This window comes from Artemia franciscana, chromosome 14, assembly GCF_032884065.1.
Source record: "Artemia franciscana chromosome 14, ASM3288406v1, whole genome shotgun sequence".
NCBI lineage: Eukaryota > Metazoa > Arthropoda > Branchiopoda > Anostraca > Artemiidae > Artemia > Artemia franciscana.
Genome location: NC_088876.1, coordinates 22,588,192 through 22,606,746, shown reverse-complemented (window position 1 = coordinate 22,606,746; position 18,555 = coordinate 22,588,192). Strand labels below are relative to the sequence as shown.

The 18,555-nt window shown below is 36.3% G+C and overlaps 2 long non-coding RNA genes across 2 annotated transcripts in view; both read left to right on the top strand.

Annotated features, from left to right (window-relative positions):
- LOC136035460 (uncharacterized) overlaps positions 1-8,764 on the top strand; it is a 36,171-nt gene extending 27,407 nt beyond the window's left edge. Inside the window, exon 2 of the long non-coding RNA XR_010619442.1 lies at positions 8,590-8,764. This is a non-coding gene — a long non-coding RNA (uncharacterized LOC136035460). The remainder of the gene's footprint in view (positions 1-8,589) is intronic.
- An 8,028-nt stretch (positions 8,765-16,792) lies between these two features.
- Positions 16,793-18,555, top strand: part of LOC136035462 (uncharacterized) — a 51,924-nt gene continuing 50,161 nt past the window's right edge. The window contains exon 1 of the long non-coding RNA XR_010619444.1: positions 16,793-16,911. This is a non-coding gene — a long non-coding RNA (uncharacterized LOC136035462). The remainder of the gene's footprint in view (positions 16,912-18,555) is intronic.

The window sequence follows — 18,555 nt, the reverse complement described above, 5'->3', positions numbered from 1 at the left end:
CCACTGTTCACATGCATAATTTATCATTGGGAAAACAGGAAATGTTTGATTATGGCTCGGTCTGGAAAGATTAAGGGTATTTATCCGTTAATGGCTTTGGTGAATGCTTGGGGTGTGTTGAGTTGCATGTTGAACTAAATTAAAAAACACTAAGTGCAACCAGTTTAACTAAAGAGGTGGATCTACAATATCTCAGGGCCTTAAGTTAAAAGTCGAGAACGACTCAGGGCCTTAAGTTAAAACTTTCAGGGCATGCTGAAGAGGATGTTGAAAAATTGTCGGAGGGTGACGAACTCCCATACGCTTTTAACCACCCTCCCCACAAAGATATCCCATCAAAATTCTAAAGTATCTGTCTTGTTCAAAGTAGCCCAACGTCAAACAGCTATGCTTCCGGGGATGACATAACCCCCACAGCCCATGGGATAAGGGCTGCCAGTTATCCATTGCTTAAATTGCCTAAAAAAGGGGTCTCCAAAAAGACTCAGGGCATTAAGGTGAAACTATTACGAAACGTTGAGGGAGATCTCGAGCATGACAAAAAGGCATTGTGTGCAGCATGGTTGTCAAAAAGACGTATCAGCAACATGTAAGGAACGCCTAAGGTCATTAAGTAGAAACTTGCGGGGCATGCTAAGGGGGAGGTGGGTAAGTGATTAGAGGGCAAACAGCAGTCCTTCCCCCTTTTAGGTCATCATAGTCATAGTCGCATTTTTGAAAAATGCATTTGGTTGTAGCAAATGTGTCCCAAACTCCTAGCCATTGCTAATGTGCCCAATAGATAGTCACAAACTTCTAGCCACTGCATAATGTGCTAATGTGCCTAATGTGCTAGTAGATGAGGAAAAACAAAATCTAAATCGCTATTGCTAATTTTGAGAAATAAGTCGGTTATACGCTTACGTCTTAGTCGTGATTGTTTAGCTTCTTGAAAAAATAATATAAGAAATAAGGGGGGGGGAGAGATTTTAGACCAATCTAAGGGTAGAATCTAGTTTTTTTTTAGTGAAAGGGGTAACTATAAAACTCCTACCCCTCCAAAATGTATGCCATTTTCCATAATATCTTTCATGATTTCCATGGCTAAGCTCTTCAAATTTTTCCGGCATTTTTCCACTAAGGACATGTCGTAGACAAATTTCCAGCGCAGCGTGTTCAGTAGGAAGTAGGAAGTAGGTGTTCAGTAGAAGTATTTATCGTAATCAGGAACAGGAGCGGTCTAAGGAGGATACCGTGGGGCATATCACAGTAAACTGGAAGGATATTTGAATAGACAATTTTATACTATACACATTGTTTTACTGCTGATGATGAACATTGTATATGTGTTCCAAATATCCAGTTAAATATCTTCATATCTATTCACTGTCAATAAAAAGGTTTCATCCCTATTTTGAACTGTTGTACCTTCGTCATGGAAAGGCAGCGTGGTCTTCGAAGTTATCTTTACACATTGAGTTCACTGGAAAGGAAAGACGCTATTATTCTAACAAGGCTTGGGTTAACATGAATTTTTTTAGGAGTCTTTCAACTAAAACATTATGGCTGATCAAATCAAAAACTTTTTGGAGGCCTATTAGAAGTAGATTTAGCCAAACATCAGTGTTTTTCAAATTTGTATATATTGTATTGAGTAAGCTCACAAGATAATGAGTAGTGGAAAGGCCACGTTGATTACCAAATTGCTTTGGGTCAATAAGTTCTTCAATTTTTGAATAAGTTCTTCAATCTTGGCGAGGTGTTTGTTGCGACTATTAGCAGTTTTAATACTAGGCTCATTAAGCTAGAAACCAATATTACTAATTTGCTTGAGAGAAAGTTTTTTAACTAGATCATACCACTTCTTGGGGTTATAATTAAAAATATCATTCATAGTATTTTTATAGTACGTGGCAGCTACTTTTCGAGTTGTTTTTTTTTTTTTTTTACGCATTTTGCCTTCATCTTTTTTACAATTACGAAGTAAACTAATTTTTTCTTTGATTTCGGCTTTTAGATGTTCATTAACGTAGGGTTTATCATTTGAACACTTTTTAGTTTTCTTTTCGGGAAAAGATTTTGCATAATTATGAGATAGCTTCCTTTGAAAGATTTGAGCTAAAGAATTGACATCAAGAGTAGCTAGGACCTCAGACCAGCGCTCTTCAGAAATCCAGAAACCGAAACTGAGAATACCTTTGTCTGTTAGTGGGCGATGCAGCGTTTCCGTGACTTTGTATTCGACCTTGATTTGATCCAGTAGTTGCATTCTGAGAATATAATGGTAGCTCCCTCATAACGGTGGTAAGTCTTCTGGTTGACTATAGAACTTATGTAAATTAGTACAGATGAGCCAACGAGGAGGAGAGGAGCCTATCTAAAGAGGAGCCAACTTTGGTTGTGGGTATATTTACCACTTGCTTTAGGTGTAAACCCCTGCATAGGTATTCGAGTTTTAGTTCATTGGCATCACCAAGGAATAAAATCCCACCGTTTGAGAATTTCGAGAGAGCAAAATTGGCACTGGCTTGAAGTTTTTCAATGAACTTTCGTCGAATCCCCGCATGCTGACCTGGGGAGTGATAAAAATTACATACTAGGATATTAGACAGTGGGCGAGGGAGTACTTTCGGTTTAATACTTATCCACATGATTTCATCATAATCATCAATGCCAGGGATTGTGATCAGTTTTGGACTAAGTTCCTCACGGCACAGCAAGAGAAGTACTCCGCCACACTTACCAAGCGGGTGATCGGTTGGCCTTAGTTTCAAAAAAGATTTTTAGCCCAAAGCTTTCAGGGAGTCAGGGGGTTGCGCCTGGACTTAAGTTACGGCAACAAGATGGGAGTTTGTGAGGTTAGACGTAATTACAGACGCATTACAAAGCAAGAAATTTGGAAAATGGTATCTTGAACCAAACGAAGAAGAAACTGTTTTATTTTTTATTTTCGGGGCTCAAGGGGAATAATTGGGGAATGTCTGAGGAGTGGACGGGAGAGACTCTGGTGTCACAAATGAGGGTAAGACTGGAGGAAGTTTTAGGGTGGGGGCGGGGGGCGCATTCGAGTCCGGTGCATTCGAGGGGAGAGTCAGTGAGAATGGCGAAAGAGGCCGGTTCTTCGGTAGGGGGGCTGCGCTGTTTGGAAGAATGAATGGGGCCTTTGCAGCCTTTGTAATCGGAGAAAACCGACTGGGGTGCCAGTCGTTGTACCCCACCTTGTGAAGTTTTTTGGATGGGAATAAGGCAAAGGTTCAATCAGGCAAAGACTCGCAGGTTTATCGTGGACTAGCCTAGTCCGGGGGAAGAACTCTTGTCTGGGTATGGAAACGTGGGCGAAACTACAAGTTCTGTCAACACAAGTTAAAATATTACACAAATCTACATGATCAAAAGAGCAGTTGCTATTTCTACAACTTTTCAACATAAAATCACGGCATACATGTAAAAATTTGCATTTCTTTTTTATTTTACAAAAACCACTCTAAAAAAAAATCTACATGCTTTATTAAGTTTGCAATGTCGCTATGTAACCTGACCTCCATTCATAGCATTCAAATTTTGGGTCACTTCGTAAAATCTCAGCTGTGGGCTATAATGCGTTGAACTTGGCACTAAAACAAGGTTATTTTCTAGTGATGAGGTATTGCAGGTACCGAGACTCCTATTATGCGGTAAGCTTGGCACTAAAGCAAGGTCATTTGCATGCGATGAGTCACTGCTTGAATTTTGGTTCGGACAGTAGCTAGGTGGTGGACTTTTTCAACAGGGGCAGAAGGTTGCGTTATTTTGTGACTATGTAGTGGGTCGAAGCAGAATCCTCGACAAACAAGGGAAATTTCGTCGATACGTGCAATCTTCTCGCAGAGTACTCTCTTACGCTCTTCAACAAGCTGCAGAGACAGTACGATCACTACAAATCCCACGAATACCAGAACGATTTTGTTTCGTTGATCAGTTCCAGGCTTCTGCGCACGATAGTGCAAGAATTAAAAAGCGCCAAATACTTTGCCGTTCTGGTAGACGAAACGAAGGACAACTTGAAGAAAGAGCAGATCGCCATTCTTCTTAGGTACTCCGACGAAGAAAAAGTAAAAGAAAGACCGATCGGATGCTATCACATGAAAAGCCTGGATGCTGAAAGTCTAGCAAATTTAATTCATGACACAGTGACAAGGATTTCAGCCGTACTGTCTGCTGTAAGCGAGAGAGCCGACGGCGAAGCACGGGCAGAGGAAGCTGGGCTCCAGAACAAGATGGAATCACTCCTTGTTATCTTCCAATTATCTTCCACACCATATAGAAGCCATTATTTGAGCGACAAACTCGCGGTCTCAGCAACTCCAGGCAGTCGACTTGGTTATTTCCCGATCGCACACCTTGATTCAGGCCACAAGAAGCGAACTCACCGACCTGCATTCAGACGCTTCATTCGTATCGCTTTTCGCAAAGGATAAAGAGTTTGCTACATAACTCGAAATCGAAGTACCTGCTGTGAATGAACCCGCGACTAGACCCTCCTCTGTTGATCAGAAGGGACGATCTCGAAGAACTCAAAAGATCACCAAGTATCTGAAACAATGTGTGACAACTTCTACGCTAGGAAAGAACTTCATCAAATCCGGCAACTGGACTACAACTCCGGCGGATGATATGAAGCCAGAGTACTTCGAGACTTTCGACCGTCTACTAGCTGAATTTGACAGAAGGTTCACAGATAACTTGCCAGTACTGAGCGCATTTGAAGCCCTAGATTCAAGGTCGACCAAATTTATGGACACAAAGTGGCTCAAGCGTTTCTCTGCTTTTTACGGCGAGCTGGATATCGACGACATTCTTCTCAAATCTCAAGCTGATATTGCAAAGCGTTTCTTGCTCGACGAGGAGAAAAAGCCAGTGGGTCACTCAGAAGTAATTAAAGTGCTTCGTATTGCTCCTACACATCCCGTAACAACAGCGAGCAATGAGCGTTTGTTTTCTAGCCTAGAAATAATGAAAAACTACCTGTGGTTATAACAGCAGATGATCGTCTCAGTCACCTGCTTTTGATATTTACAGAGAAGGATTTAGTAAGAAATTTGGACTACGACCAGGTTGTTGACGATTTTGCAAAGATGAAACCTCAACGGTTCCCCTTGTTACCTTGAGTGTTGTAATATTTTTTTCCATTGTTATGTTTTTCCATTTTGTAAATATATTTGATATGAAAGATTTCTGCTGAAGGAAAACCGAGATTTAGGTTATAGTCCTCAGAATAACAATGAAGATCACTTTCACCGACGTATTGTTTACTTAAATAAGAAAGTTTCTTGCTGTGGAAGGCCAGACTGTAGTCTGGTTGAATTTTCCACCTTAAGTTTAATCATTTAAACTCGTTCACTGTAATCTTTGTTTTTATAATTAATCTTAGAGGTCAGTGTGGCTGAGTTCCATATTCGGCTACATTACATTTCCAAGCAACACACGGGTGCTGGAAATGCGTTTTTACTTAGAATATTAGATCGATTTACTGCCAAAACCCGCATTTTTCTCACGCGACACGAAGTGAATCGGGGGTGGGGGAGCATGGAGTTCATGCCCATCCCAAGATTTGGCCCAAATGGCACCCCTGGAATAAATTCGAATTTTTGTACTATGACACGCCTTATTCTTTACTTGGTGCAAGAAAAACAATAGAATAATGTCTGCAGTAGATGTGTCCTCTTCCTTTTTTCCATCTTGAGCAGCAAGCTAGTGAGATAACAGTAAATTAATTTACTTTAATTGTGGTTTGGCTCCATGCTTATCATTGGTACTGATTAGGCTGCGCTAAGTTCAACACTCTGGCGCAGCTCATCCTAGGCATATTAGTATGCCAAAAGTGTAATACGTAACAGACCTTATTGATACAAACAATGTATTTAAAGATTTTTTTAACTCGAGATGTATATAGTAATCATTAATGAAATGCCACTGTAGCGAAATCCTGAAACCAATATTTAAAAACTAAATGTTGTTATAAATATAATTTTCTTAAGCATTCATAGCTGTGGCTTCTAAAATTCGGGGAGTGAGATGGAGGGTTGTATTATGTGGCTTTTAAATAATTGGAACAATCGTGGGAGCTGGTAAATCCAGTGTTCTGAACTGATCTAGGAAATTTGTGCAGAGGATAAACTCCAACAAGTTTAATTAACAAAACAGAAAAAAAAGGAACGCATTTCTCTTGCTTTTATGAGCATCTGGCTATTTTCCTCTTCTGAGAGATAAAAGACTCCACAGTATATTTCCATTTTGACCCAAAAATGTTGTCTTCTTCATCGATGGGTGAATGAATAATGGTAAAGAATCTGTTGTTCCTTGAACGGCTCTTGACATTTCTTTGGCAATAGACAGAAAATGTTGTTCTTTCTCACTTTGTTTCATTAAGCCCTAGATTTTCGATTTTCTTTGAGCCACCTTGATTAGCTAAACACACTACTTAACATAACTTGCATTATTTATTCCATTGGTTTCTCCAAGCGTTCTCCAGATTGCAATCACATAATGTGGTTGTCTGCATTGGTCTTGAGTCATGTTAAACTGAGTCTGTTAACAAGTAAATGAAAATCACTAACACCCCGATATCTATGCTGAAGTTTGACCTTTTATATAATTCCAATTTCCTCGTATTTAACCATTCATTCTTAAGGCACTGAACACAAAAAAAAACCACTAAACTTTGATCTGAAGAGTAAGAAACTAGGAGGAGGCAGCCCACCTCACAGACGAAATGAATTCAATTCGCTTGATTTTTAATGACGCTCCTTTTTTCTTGAAGAAAACTTATTCTTCTTTCTTAGTTTCAATTACTTTTTAATGCATTATCAGGGATAGCCTATACAGTTCCTACTGTTCCTAAAGCTTCAATTCCCACTCTTGAAATCATGGATAAAATTTTGCAGAACAGTGCTTACAAAAAGGAGTTCATTTAGTGTATTTGCTTTTAAAACTATTCGCGATTACAAACTGTAAGTAAGGAGTGACTGCAAGCTAATAGTAAACGAAAATTTAAAAAAAAAATGATAACAGTTAATACATATTGTGATTCTCAATATACTTATGAAATTTAACAAGTTTGAATTTACCCATCAAAAGCTGCAAGCCAGAAAAAAGGTGCCGATTTTTGTAAAAGGGGAATTACGCCAGAATTGGTAAGTGATCTTGCTGAAAACCATTTTATAAATTTTAGTATTTCAGAAAACCTTCTTGTAGAGGTTTCAAGCTCCTATCTACAAAAAAGTTGAATTTTGTAATTTTTTTCCGCTGAAGAAACATCATGGATGCGTGTTTGTTTGCTGTCTTCATTTCCCAGGGGTGATCGTATCGAGCTAATAGACCTAGATGATCGGATGAGGGCTCATTCAAACGGGAAATTAAAAGTTCTAGTGCCTTTTTAGGCAAGGAAAAAGATTGTGCCTCGGTAAAGTGGCATATTCTGCTATATTATTTGACATTAGACCATGCTTTTTCCACAAAGGTAATCAATCTGCTATCGATTGGACATTCTGACGTAGCCAATCGATTTCAAAGTAACCAAATGCTGTGAATTCTAGCTTCCCAGTCGTAGAAGAAGCAATACGGCAAGAAGGCGCATTCGTTCTCAAAAAATCTCTTAGCCCGTACAAATTAAAGCCTTAATATAGACATTTGTTTTGATGCTTCATTTAACTAAATTGTTTCGTTTATTTTCATTAAATTAAAATCAGTGGTGTATAATTTCACATTATCTACTATGAAAGAGGGATGTTCGTTCATTGTTTAGGGTTTAGAAGGGCTGTCAGATACCTCAAAGTGAGGATTTCAAAGGCCGCATTCTCATACTCTCAATTAACCAACAATAGACTCATTTATTCTTAAATCACCTGAATATCTGTTAAAAGCTAGACCTAAATGTTGGTATTTATAAATTTCAACAGCTTCTCTGTAGCGCTGGACAATATCTTTTCATGCGAAATTAGTTTATCTTGGTTAAATAAAACAGCACGGTCTGGATTATTAAATATGTGTTGTGAGAGGGCTGAATCTTTATTTTCTATTTTTTTAGCTTTTCAAGGGTGTTATTAATTGAGGTAGAATGCTGAGTTAATCTATCCGTAAGTTAATCTATCAGTTCTTCCGATGTACCGAAGATTACAAGAGTAAAGAATTCTGTAGACACCGGAGTTTTTTCTTGTCGGGATGGGATCTTTACTTTGGTAGATTTGGGAACTAATAGTTTTTCTTGGTCTATAGTAAGTGTAAATATTATTTTTCCTCAGATATTTGGAAATATGGTCTGAAACCCCTTTAAGGTGCGGGGGAGAAAGATAAACAGAATTTTCTTTTTGATTTGCGTTTACTCTGTCACTATCTGATAATTTTTCAATATGTGTTGCAATTACAGAATTTATTAAACTAATTGGATAACCATTCCCCCAAAAAATTATATCCAAGGTGGCCAAGCTCTGAATAATATTAAACTAATATTAAGAATTTATTAAACTAATTGGATAACCATTCCCCCAAAAAATTATCTCCAAGGTGGCCAAGTTCTGAATAAACTAACATATATTGTTTCAAACTTGTATATTTAAAGTTTCGCTGTTTTAGGTAGAGCCAAAGAATTTTTGGTACAAAACTTCAAGTGTTGGTGAAAGCATATCGAACAAGGCGAAGAAAGTTACACTTCAGTGAACGACCAAGTCCAACCAAGAAAATATAGAAACTTCTGGAAAGCAAACTCTTATAGAGAATTTGTTACTAAAAATAAATTGAGAGGTGAAAATTTGTGGTCGTTGGTGCGAAAAACAAAAAAAAGAAAATTTGATGCTGCAAAGACAAGATGCAGCTCTTAGATAAGTTTATTCATAGTTAACCATGATACGAGGAACTCAGACTACTATATCTGATTTTTCTAAAATATTTAATACCATAGAGTCAAATACGATACTAAAACATCCTCAAAAATTTACAATGCGACTCCTCAAAAAAAAAAATAATTGAAGAAGTAAAATTACTGAATAGTACGTACATGGTTCTGTATAACAGGATGTATCTCTGAATTCTGCATCCTAAATTTAACAACATTAGCCTGATTGTTAACCGTATACAAGGTTTGTAAACACACACTAGTGGCATAATTGTTGCTTCTGGCTATTAAGGTGAAAACAAATTAAATAAAGAGCAACAACGAGGCGCAAATAGGAGGCGCAAAAACGAATCAATATGCCCTCCGTTTTCGATGCATTACAAACATAGGTAATTCCCTCAATACCCACATCACATGCTTAGTTTAAATATAGTCCTCTATACAAGGAAGAAAACACTGCTGTAGAACAATTTTTTTTTGTTACTTTTGTTTGTTTTTCATGGTATTAACTTTTAATAATTACAATTGGAATAACCATGAATTCTGATTTTGTGATGCATTAAATAAAACATTAGCTCTTTTATTAAATGAAAGTAAATAGTCGTTTGAAGTTTAAAACGACCCGAATCTTTATGAGGCTTTTTGATACGAGGGTTTTTTATTAGATATGAAGGAACTTCATGCAAAAACACTTCGAAGGAAAAAACTCACTTGGTGTGTTTTCTTTTCAAAATAAGATATAATGTTCCAAAATAGAATTTTTGCAATAGCATTTGAACTTTCCTTTTCAGCGCATAGGCTGCAAGTTTCATTTATATATTCCTCCTAATGAAGGGAGCCAGAGGTTAAATCCGTGGTCATCTGAAGATTCGCTGAATTTATTGAAAGTTTGAAAACGAGGGCCCAAATCACTCTTTTTGGACGTTAGGTAGCTTTCCGTAAAAGTGTACCCTTTTCTCTGGTAGCTTGTATGCAGCTTTGTGATACTTTGTAGCCGTTAGTTTTATTGGGTATCCGGTCTATAATAACAGCTCTTCTCACAAACTACAAGTCTGTTTAGTGACGAATCATATACCCTACGCTTGTATCGACATCTAAACTGGGGGGCAATATAAACACTCTTTCAATACTTATCAAAGCCTTTTCAATGCTTATAAAAATTGCTGTAACAGCTCGATGCTGTTCGTGCTTGAATTGTTGTTTTACTGAACAAAATTGAAATTTTCGTTTGAATGAGCTCTCTTTCAATTAACAATTTGAATTATCGCTAAAACCACCTCTGGCGGAAAAACAAAGACTCAGACGTAACCATCAATCCCTGACAAGAAATGAGAAATCTCATGTCTTTGTTAATTAGATAGCTATAAGGTTAGCATAAATGTTGAAAACCATTGCATAGTTATCATCAAAATTGCTCACAATTACTTTATATGCTAATAACTTCCGGGAAGTATATTCAAAATGAGTAGATTTCGTATATTTAGAATCGCAGGGATATTACAATCTGACTATTTGTTAGAATTACTCTTTACTTGCACTTCGTTACTACAGAGTGTTTGATCCAAGGCTTTCTTCCTTAAACCTCCCAATTTCACATTCATGTTTAATATGAGCGTTACAGTATTTTAGAGTGATAATCATCTCTGAGAAAGTGCACCCTTTAGGAGGTTTCCCGGAAGGGAAGGGATGGGGTGCTGAAATTTCAAAAAATGATTTAGAGTCATCTTTTACAGTTTTCAATGGAATGTCTTTAAAAATATATATATTTTATTGAACGCTTCCAACCCCCATCCTTCTGAGCCAGTCAGTATATGAACGTGATATTTAATATATTACATAGAGTACTTCTGCTGTAAGAGGGGAAGTGCCTCCCCTCCAACCTATATTATAGCCTTATTAAAACATATTCTTTGGAATCATGGAGATTAGTGGTTAATACTATCCCTCCCTCTCCCTCCTTCTAGGAAACGTTGGCATAAAAATAAACTTTGAGACTTCAGGCACCCTTTTCTTCCGCAAACAGAATAATTTCCTGAATCTCCTACGTAACTGCTGATACACAGGAATGCTCCAATGGGCATGATTTTAAGAAGATTGATTTTCACTGAATGGATAAAGGCAGTCAAATGAAGTTTAAAAACAATTATCTGAAATAAAGCTTAAAAATTGAATAATATCAGCCTGTTTATTCCGTATGGACTGTATGCATCTTTATCTTTAAACTGGTAAGTTAAAGGTAAGCTTTTTGATAGTCTTCAATTGATTGAAAATCTAAGAAATTTTACGTGATCGTTTTCTGGCCCAATTTAGACCAAAATTGTTGTTTTGCACCACAAAAGAGGAGAAAACTCATGTTTAATTTGGGGCCATCTCTTTTCCTGCTTAAATATGGAACTAAAACTTTCAGTTTGTGCTCAAATAAATCATCTCCTTATATTTCAGGACCAGTGGTTGTAAACAAATGCCCCTGGAAAAAAAACAATTTAATACATGTCTCTGACAGTCCTTCTCGAAAAAATACAAAATGTGTTGTTTTGTGTATAAGGGCTGGAAATCACTGATCAAACAGTTCGTGGTAACGAACTGTAGTAAGGAGCGACCCGGCTCAATAGTAACCAAAACTCTAAAAAACGGAATTTTGATACCAAATAGTTACATCAAAAGAATTGCATTTTAATGCTGATTTCAAATATATAAGTTTCATCAAGTTTAGTCCTTTTTTAGAAAATAGGGGGAAACACCATCTAAAAGTCATATAATCTTAACGAAAATCACACCATCAGATTCAGCGCATCGGAAAACCCTACTGTACAAGTTTCAAGCTCCTATCTACAAAAATGTGGAATTTTGTATTTTTTGCCAGAAGACAAATCACGGATGCGTGTTTATTTGTTTGTTTGTTTTTTGTTTTTTCCAGGGGTGATCGTATAAACCCAGTGGTCCTAGAATTTTGCGAGAGGGCTCATTCGTATGGAAATGAAAAGTTATAGTGTCCCTTTTAAGTGACCAAAAAAATTAGAGGGCACCTAGGCCCCCTCCCACGCTCATTTTATTCCCAAAGGCTCGGATCAAAATTCTGAGATAGCCATTTTATTCAGTATAGTCGAAAAACCTTATAACTATGTCTTTGGGGACGACTTATTCCCCCACAGTCCCTGTGGGAGGGGCTGCAAGTTACAAATTTTGACCAGTTTTGCATATAGTAATGGTTTTGGGGAGTGTACAGACGTTTTCAGGGGGATTTTTTGGTTGGGAGGGGTGTTGAAAAGAGGGGGTTATGTGGGGGATACTTTCCATGGAGGAATTTGTCATGGGGGAAGAAGATTTCCATAAAGGGGCGCCGCATTTTCTAGCATTATTTAAAAAAATAATGAAAAAATAAATTTGCAAAAGTTTTTTCCACTGAAAGTAAGGAGTAGCATTAAAAATTAAAACGAACAGAAAATATTACGCATGTAAGGGGTTCACATCCTTTTAATACCTCAGTCTTTACGCTAAAGCATTTTTAGTAATTTCAACTATTTATTCTACGGCCTTCGTGATTCAGGGGACAAAACTTAAGCTTCAGTGTAAAGAGCGAGGTATTGACGAGTGGGTGAACCCTCTCATATACATAATAAAAACGTACGAATATAGAAGTTTGTTACGTATGCTAATTCGTAAGTTACATATATCTTTTACTAATGAAAAAGTTCGTAAAAAACTAAAAGTTCTAGTTGCTTTTTCAAATACCCAAAAAATTGGAGGGCAACTGGGCCTCCTCCCCCTCCTTTTTTCTCAAAATCATTCGATCAAAACTATGGGAAAGCCATATAGCCAAATAAATAAATATGCATTTCGCTTCAATTATTCATCTGCGGAGAGCCGAAATCAAAACATGGATTAACTAAAAAACGTTCAGAAATTAAATAAAAAAAACAAGTTTTTTTTAACTGAAAGTAAGGAGCAACATTAAAACTTAAAACGAACAGAAATTACCCCGTATAAAAGGGGCTGTTCTCTCTTCAACGCCCTGCTTTTTACGCTAAAGTTTTTACTGTTTTAAAAATTAGAGTTGAGAGAAAGAGTCAAACTTTAGCGCAAAGAGTAGGGCGTTGAAGAGGGCTTTTTTTTGCCGTAGCAAAAAACGTGTTTTTTGCCGTAGCGAGAAACATCAAATTTGTAGTCTCCGGTATTCGTCGTCATTACCTCTAGGATTCAAATTGGCCAGAGGGGATAGCCCGCAAATTTGGCTAGGAATAAATCACCGATTTGAATGTTCGCAGGATTCATGCCTAGTAAATGAAAGATTATAAAATGAAAGAAACTTACCTTTCCGTGAGGGTCGAGCCTCACTAATGTATCCAAGTGAACAATCAGTCCAAACTGTGCGAGGTCGGCCCAACTGCTAATTCTTCTCAACACTAAAAAGTGTAATTAACACGCAGGCAAATTATATCTAATTTTCTCCACACACCACACTTGGCTATCGTATCTAATTTTCTCAATTCAAAACGCAAAAAATCTGATTGTGTGATAAATTCAAGTATCAGATTGCACAATTTCCGTAGTCACTGAATTAATTCATGGCTAAGGAATCTAGTTCAAACAATTCAAAAGTTCAAACAGGTGTAATCTCTTTGAGAGCTAGTTCAATACTGCAGTATATCAGTAGACTGCATGCATTTTCTTTGAATTAAAATCAATTTTTTGGGTGATCTCGGTTATAACGTTTTTTTCCGATATTATGAGAAATAGAAACATTCAGATCGAAATAAAGATTTTTAATTTTATGAATGGCTTAAGAATATTAAGTGGAAACTTTCAGGGCATGATGAGGGGGATGTACAACTGACGAAAAGGCAATATGCGCATACTTCTTTATATGTAATTACTCCGTGTATGAAAGGTTCTTACTGTTTTAAGAGGTAAAGTTAAGAGAAAGAGTCAAACTTTAGCGTAAAGAGCGGGGCGTTGAAGAGGAAAAGCCCCTTTCATATACGGAGTAATTTCATATAAGGAAGTATGCGCATATTGCCTTTTCGTCAGTGATACTACAGGCTATACTATTATACTAAGGTTATACTTATTATACTATACAGGTTATATTAAGGTTATACTAGACATTAGGGGAATCCTATCCTATAAACCCCGCTATGTCTAAATAAGCATGCCTAAGTTTAGCTTTGAAAAATATTACCACGAAATGAAAATATCTCCTGAAAAAGATACGTCCTTGTGAGTTTTCTTCTGAAGGAGTTCTGAAAGTGCCGGTATAATTTTTCAGGTTATTATGTCAACATGTTTGGAAGGGAAATTGGACAAATGCTTTTCTCAGAGCATAACTTACACACCATCTACCGTTACACAAGGATGCACAAGAACGTCATCTTGTATTCTACAATAAAAATGCATTAAGAGGGGAGCTACCTCCTTAAAATTCCATATTTGTATTAATTCCAAACATATTCTTTCCAATAAAGATAATTCGCTGTTCCCTGATTCCCTGATCGTATTCATTTAAAGTGCTTCTTGGAAAATTTTGGCACTAGAAGTGCACCAATTGAAGTTTTAGGCTCCCCATTTCTTTGTGTAGGCAGTTTCATTTACCCTCAACCATTCTTCGACCTGAAAACCTTTTTGCAACTAGTTAATACTGTGTAGTATCCTACACAGTTATCTTACACTTTCTATGTAATATCCTTTTATTTTTTATAGACTGTATGTTCGTTTAGGGACGAACGTGCCACCGCTTAGTAGTATGGCCAATAAAACCAGAAGGCCATTCTTACGGCTTTCCAATAATTTCAAGCCGATTGGGTAAGTCAGAATTTTCAGTCTATAACACTATAGCCTCGCTCAGGCCTAAAATGTTGTTTGGCAGAACACAATGGTAGAAATAACAAATTCTTTATGGCACCTTAATGTTTGTTGCTTGAAAGGGGCACTAAAACTTTAAATATTTGCTCAATTTAAGTGAAGTTAAATTGACTCAAATTTAGGATGTAATTTTGGTAAATTAACTCCTCCCCCCCCGCCTTTTTTCTGAAAATGCATTCTTCCTTTTTCGAGATACAGGAAATATTTTTGTGCTAATATATTTTGAACAGCAAATTTAAACTGAACATATTACATAGATTTAAACCGGGAAAAATAGTTTTCTCTTGATGCATATGTTCATATCAAATTTCACTTTTCTAAGATTTGGTTACTTGACACAACAAGATTTTTACTTCCAGTTCATTAGCGAGAACTATTTTATTCAATTACTACTTTTCTAGTTGTTACAAGTTTTTCAACTGAAAGTATGAAGTAACATTGAAATTTAAAACGAAAAGAAATTATAAAGCATATAAAGTGGGCTGATTCCCCTCAACACCTTGCTCTTTACGCTAAAGTGTTATAGTAATTAAAAAAGCTTCTTACTGTTCTAATTAAACGAACCTTGTTGTTCAGAAGTCGTTCTTAGAGAATTGGGACAAAATTCAAATTCTAGCGTAAAGAGCGAGGTGTTGAGAAGGAACAGCTCCCACATATACTTAATAATTTCTGTTCGTTTTAAGTTTTAATGTTTCTCCTTACTTTAAAATGAAAAAAGTTGTTTTTTATAAAGTCCCTGATCTTTTTTTAAATAATGCCAGGATATAGGGCTCTACCTCCACGAAACAATCCCTCCTCCCAATGATTATACTCTTTAGACAATTCAATCTTGGTGAAAATTTACCCAAGGCAACTAACTTTAACATCTCCACGCGTAAATTGAGTCGGCAAAGAAAAAGCAAGACACAAGAAGAATTTTGTACAGAGATTCCGAAATATTCCTCCTGTGAAAACTTCCCCTGAAAAATTCATCCACTGGAAAATTCCCTTCCCATGGAAAATTCTCCCCTAAAAACCCTAGCAGAAAAATTCGTCCCATCCCATCCAAAAAATGTATGCATGCTTCCCAATAACAAATATTATACGTAAACAATGGACAAATTTTATAACTTACATACCTTTCCTCAGTGTCTTTGAGTGGTCTTGATATCTCCAAAGGCATAGTTATTTAGCTTTTCAACTATGCTAAACAAAATGGTTATTTTAGAATTTGGATCAAGCAATTTTGAGAAAAAGGGGGTGTGAAAGGGGGCCTAGTTACCCTCCATTATTTTTGGTCCCATAAAATGTCACCAGAACTTTTAAATTTCCGTTCGAATGAGTTTTCTCCCGATATTTTAGGACTGCTGAGTCAATATGATCGCCCCTGGTAAAAAAAAAATAAATTAAAACGCGCATCCGTGATCTTTCTTCTGACAAAAAATAGAAAATTCCACATTTTTGCATATTAGAGCTTGGAACCTCCACAGTAGAGTTTTCCGATACTCTGAATCTGATTTTGCGATTTTCATAACGATTGTATGGCTTTTAGGGGGGTTTATTTTCCTTTTTTCGAAAATCTGGCAAACTCTCTCACGCTCTTAGCCTTTGATGGGTAAAATTTAGCTTAATGAAACTTTTATATTTGAAATCAGCATAATAAGTGGGTTCTTTTAATATATCTATTGGTATCCAAATTTTTCTTAAGAGTTTTGGTTACTATTGAGCAGGGTTGCTCTTTACTTACAGAGCTGTTGGATATATTGAACATTTGTAAAACGGTTAAAGCATAAAACACTCAAATTTTTCAAAACAGGAACAATTATTCAACATGAAGAACACTAATGTATAATGCTGGCTAATTTTACTTTCAAACGAGCCTTGTGATTGTCCGTCAGGTCAACCCTATGCTTCTAATTGCGGTATGGAAAGTAAGTCCCTTACGTAACGCAGGTATCAAGAACTCTTTGAAGCAAAAAAGAACCTTCTCGGTGCGTTTTTTCTATATATTTTTTCTTTAAGCTTAAATGCAGCAAAAAATTAAGCATAATCAAGTGAAGGTATGAAATTGACTCTGTAGGTCAATTAAAAAGAGTCAGTTTGTCTTAACTTTTCAATGAGTGAGCATAAATCCTGGATTTTAAACAAAAATCTCATGAAAAAAAAATTATAAATAAATGGGACTAGAATATAGCGTGACCAGAAAACATGATAGACTTGGAAAGGTATGATCAATGCTATATTTGTTCATAGATATTAGGCTCCAACTGGCAATTCAATCAAAGAGTGGTCCTTGAGGTTAAACACCACCCGAGAGGGGAAATGATATAAAAATATTCAATCAGGAAAATATAACAGCGGCACTGGAAACTTCTTCCTGGTTTGTCATCCTGCCCAAATAAATAAGACCCTTAATTAAATGAAATTTCAGATGCTACGAAATGTTCAATGATATGTAGCAAATGCATTGGAATGAGCCTCGTCGTCTTTTACTGCTTATCTGTAAAGTTACTCTCTATCTACTAAGGCGAACTTAAATGGTAGAGCCTTGATTATTAGAAACCTTTGATTTAAAGAACCTTACAATTCTAGGGTTCTAATCAACTTTTGGAAATCAACTTTTCGTACTTCTATTAGCCGTTACATACTCAAGAATTTGTATCGATAAAATCAGACAATAACCGGGTAATTGCTGTTTATGTACGGAGACAATTAGCTTTGGCTCAGCGGAAAACAAAATTGTAGCTACATTTAAACAAATATTTACTTGGTATTTTGGTTGCGTTAGGCTAGGTTATGCTATATTTTGAATGCAGCAACGCTATACTTGCCCCCCCCCCCTAATGTGTAAACATAAAGCCCAAATTATACGTATCCTATCTATCTCCCAAGCGTCTCAATTGTTTCAAACCCGCACCTGTAGATCCAAATTCTCGAGTATGTATCTGGCTAACAGATAATTACACAAATTTCTTCTAAACAATTTCTCACGGTGAATAAATTTGTGACTTTCAAATAGTTTCACTATTTATTTGGGCATTTATACGTCACTATTTTTCTTTTTTGTTACATTTGAATTAATTGTATAGAAAACTGATCCAGACATAACACTTACCAAACATATCTATTTTTTCGTTCGGTATATTTTTTGTCACTCTTTTTTTGCTGATTTTTCATGCACGAACCTTATTTTAAAACTTGGTACCTGTTAAGTTTAAAACTAAGTAGCTTTACATGGAGGTTTTTTCATTAAAATAGAGTTCCCGATTTTTTTTTTTTACTTTTGAAAACGCATATGCTACTATAAGTTTTCACTTAGCCAATTTAAATAATTAGATTTTTTTAATGTCCTTGGTGATTCAGCGTATTTAAATAAATGCAGATGTAGTGTTTTTGAAGAATTTCATGAAGGATTCGGGTTTCTTCAACTATTGTGAAAGGATTATTTGTCGTAATACAAAGTTAAGTTTATATCTTCCTTTAAAATAGTTTCCGCTTTTTTTCAAAATAATTTTCACTAAATAAAATGTTCAATGGATCATATGAACGAAAATATTTTTGTCAAGTGTCTTGTATACAATTATTTCATTATAAGATGAATTAAATTCTTGCTTTATCTTCAGCAAAAACAAGTTTATATCTTGAAAAAAAATGGAAAATGGCAATTTCATTGCGGGGAAGGAATGGTGCCGGAAGGGTCAAGAGCTGTTTTGTTTCTCCAATCAAAAAGTAGAATTGTAAGGAGATCTGGTCCAGAGGCAGTGAAGCTGCCGAGCCAAACGACAACTTGCCACTGACTGGACAATTGAAAGCCGTGAGGTTTTCTAGGAATTCGGTAGATGGGTTTTTGAAGCCAACCAAACTTCTCC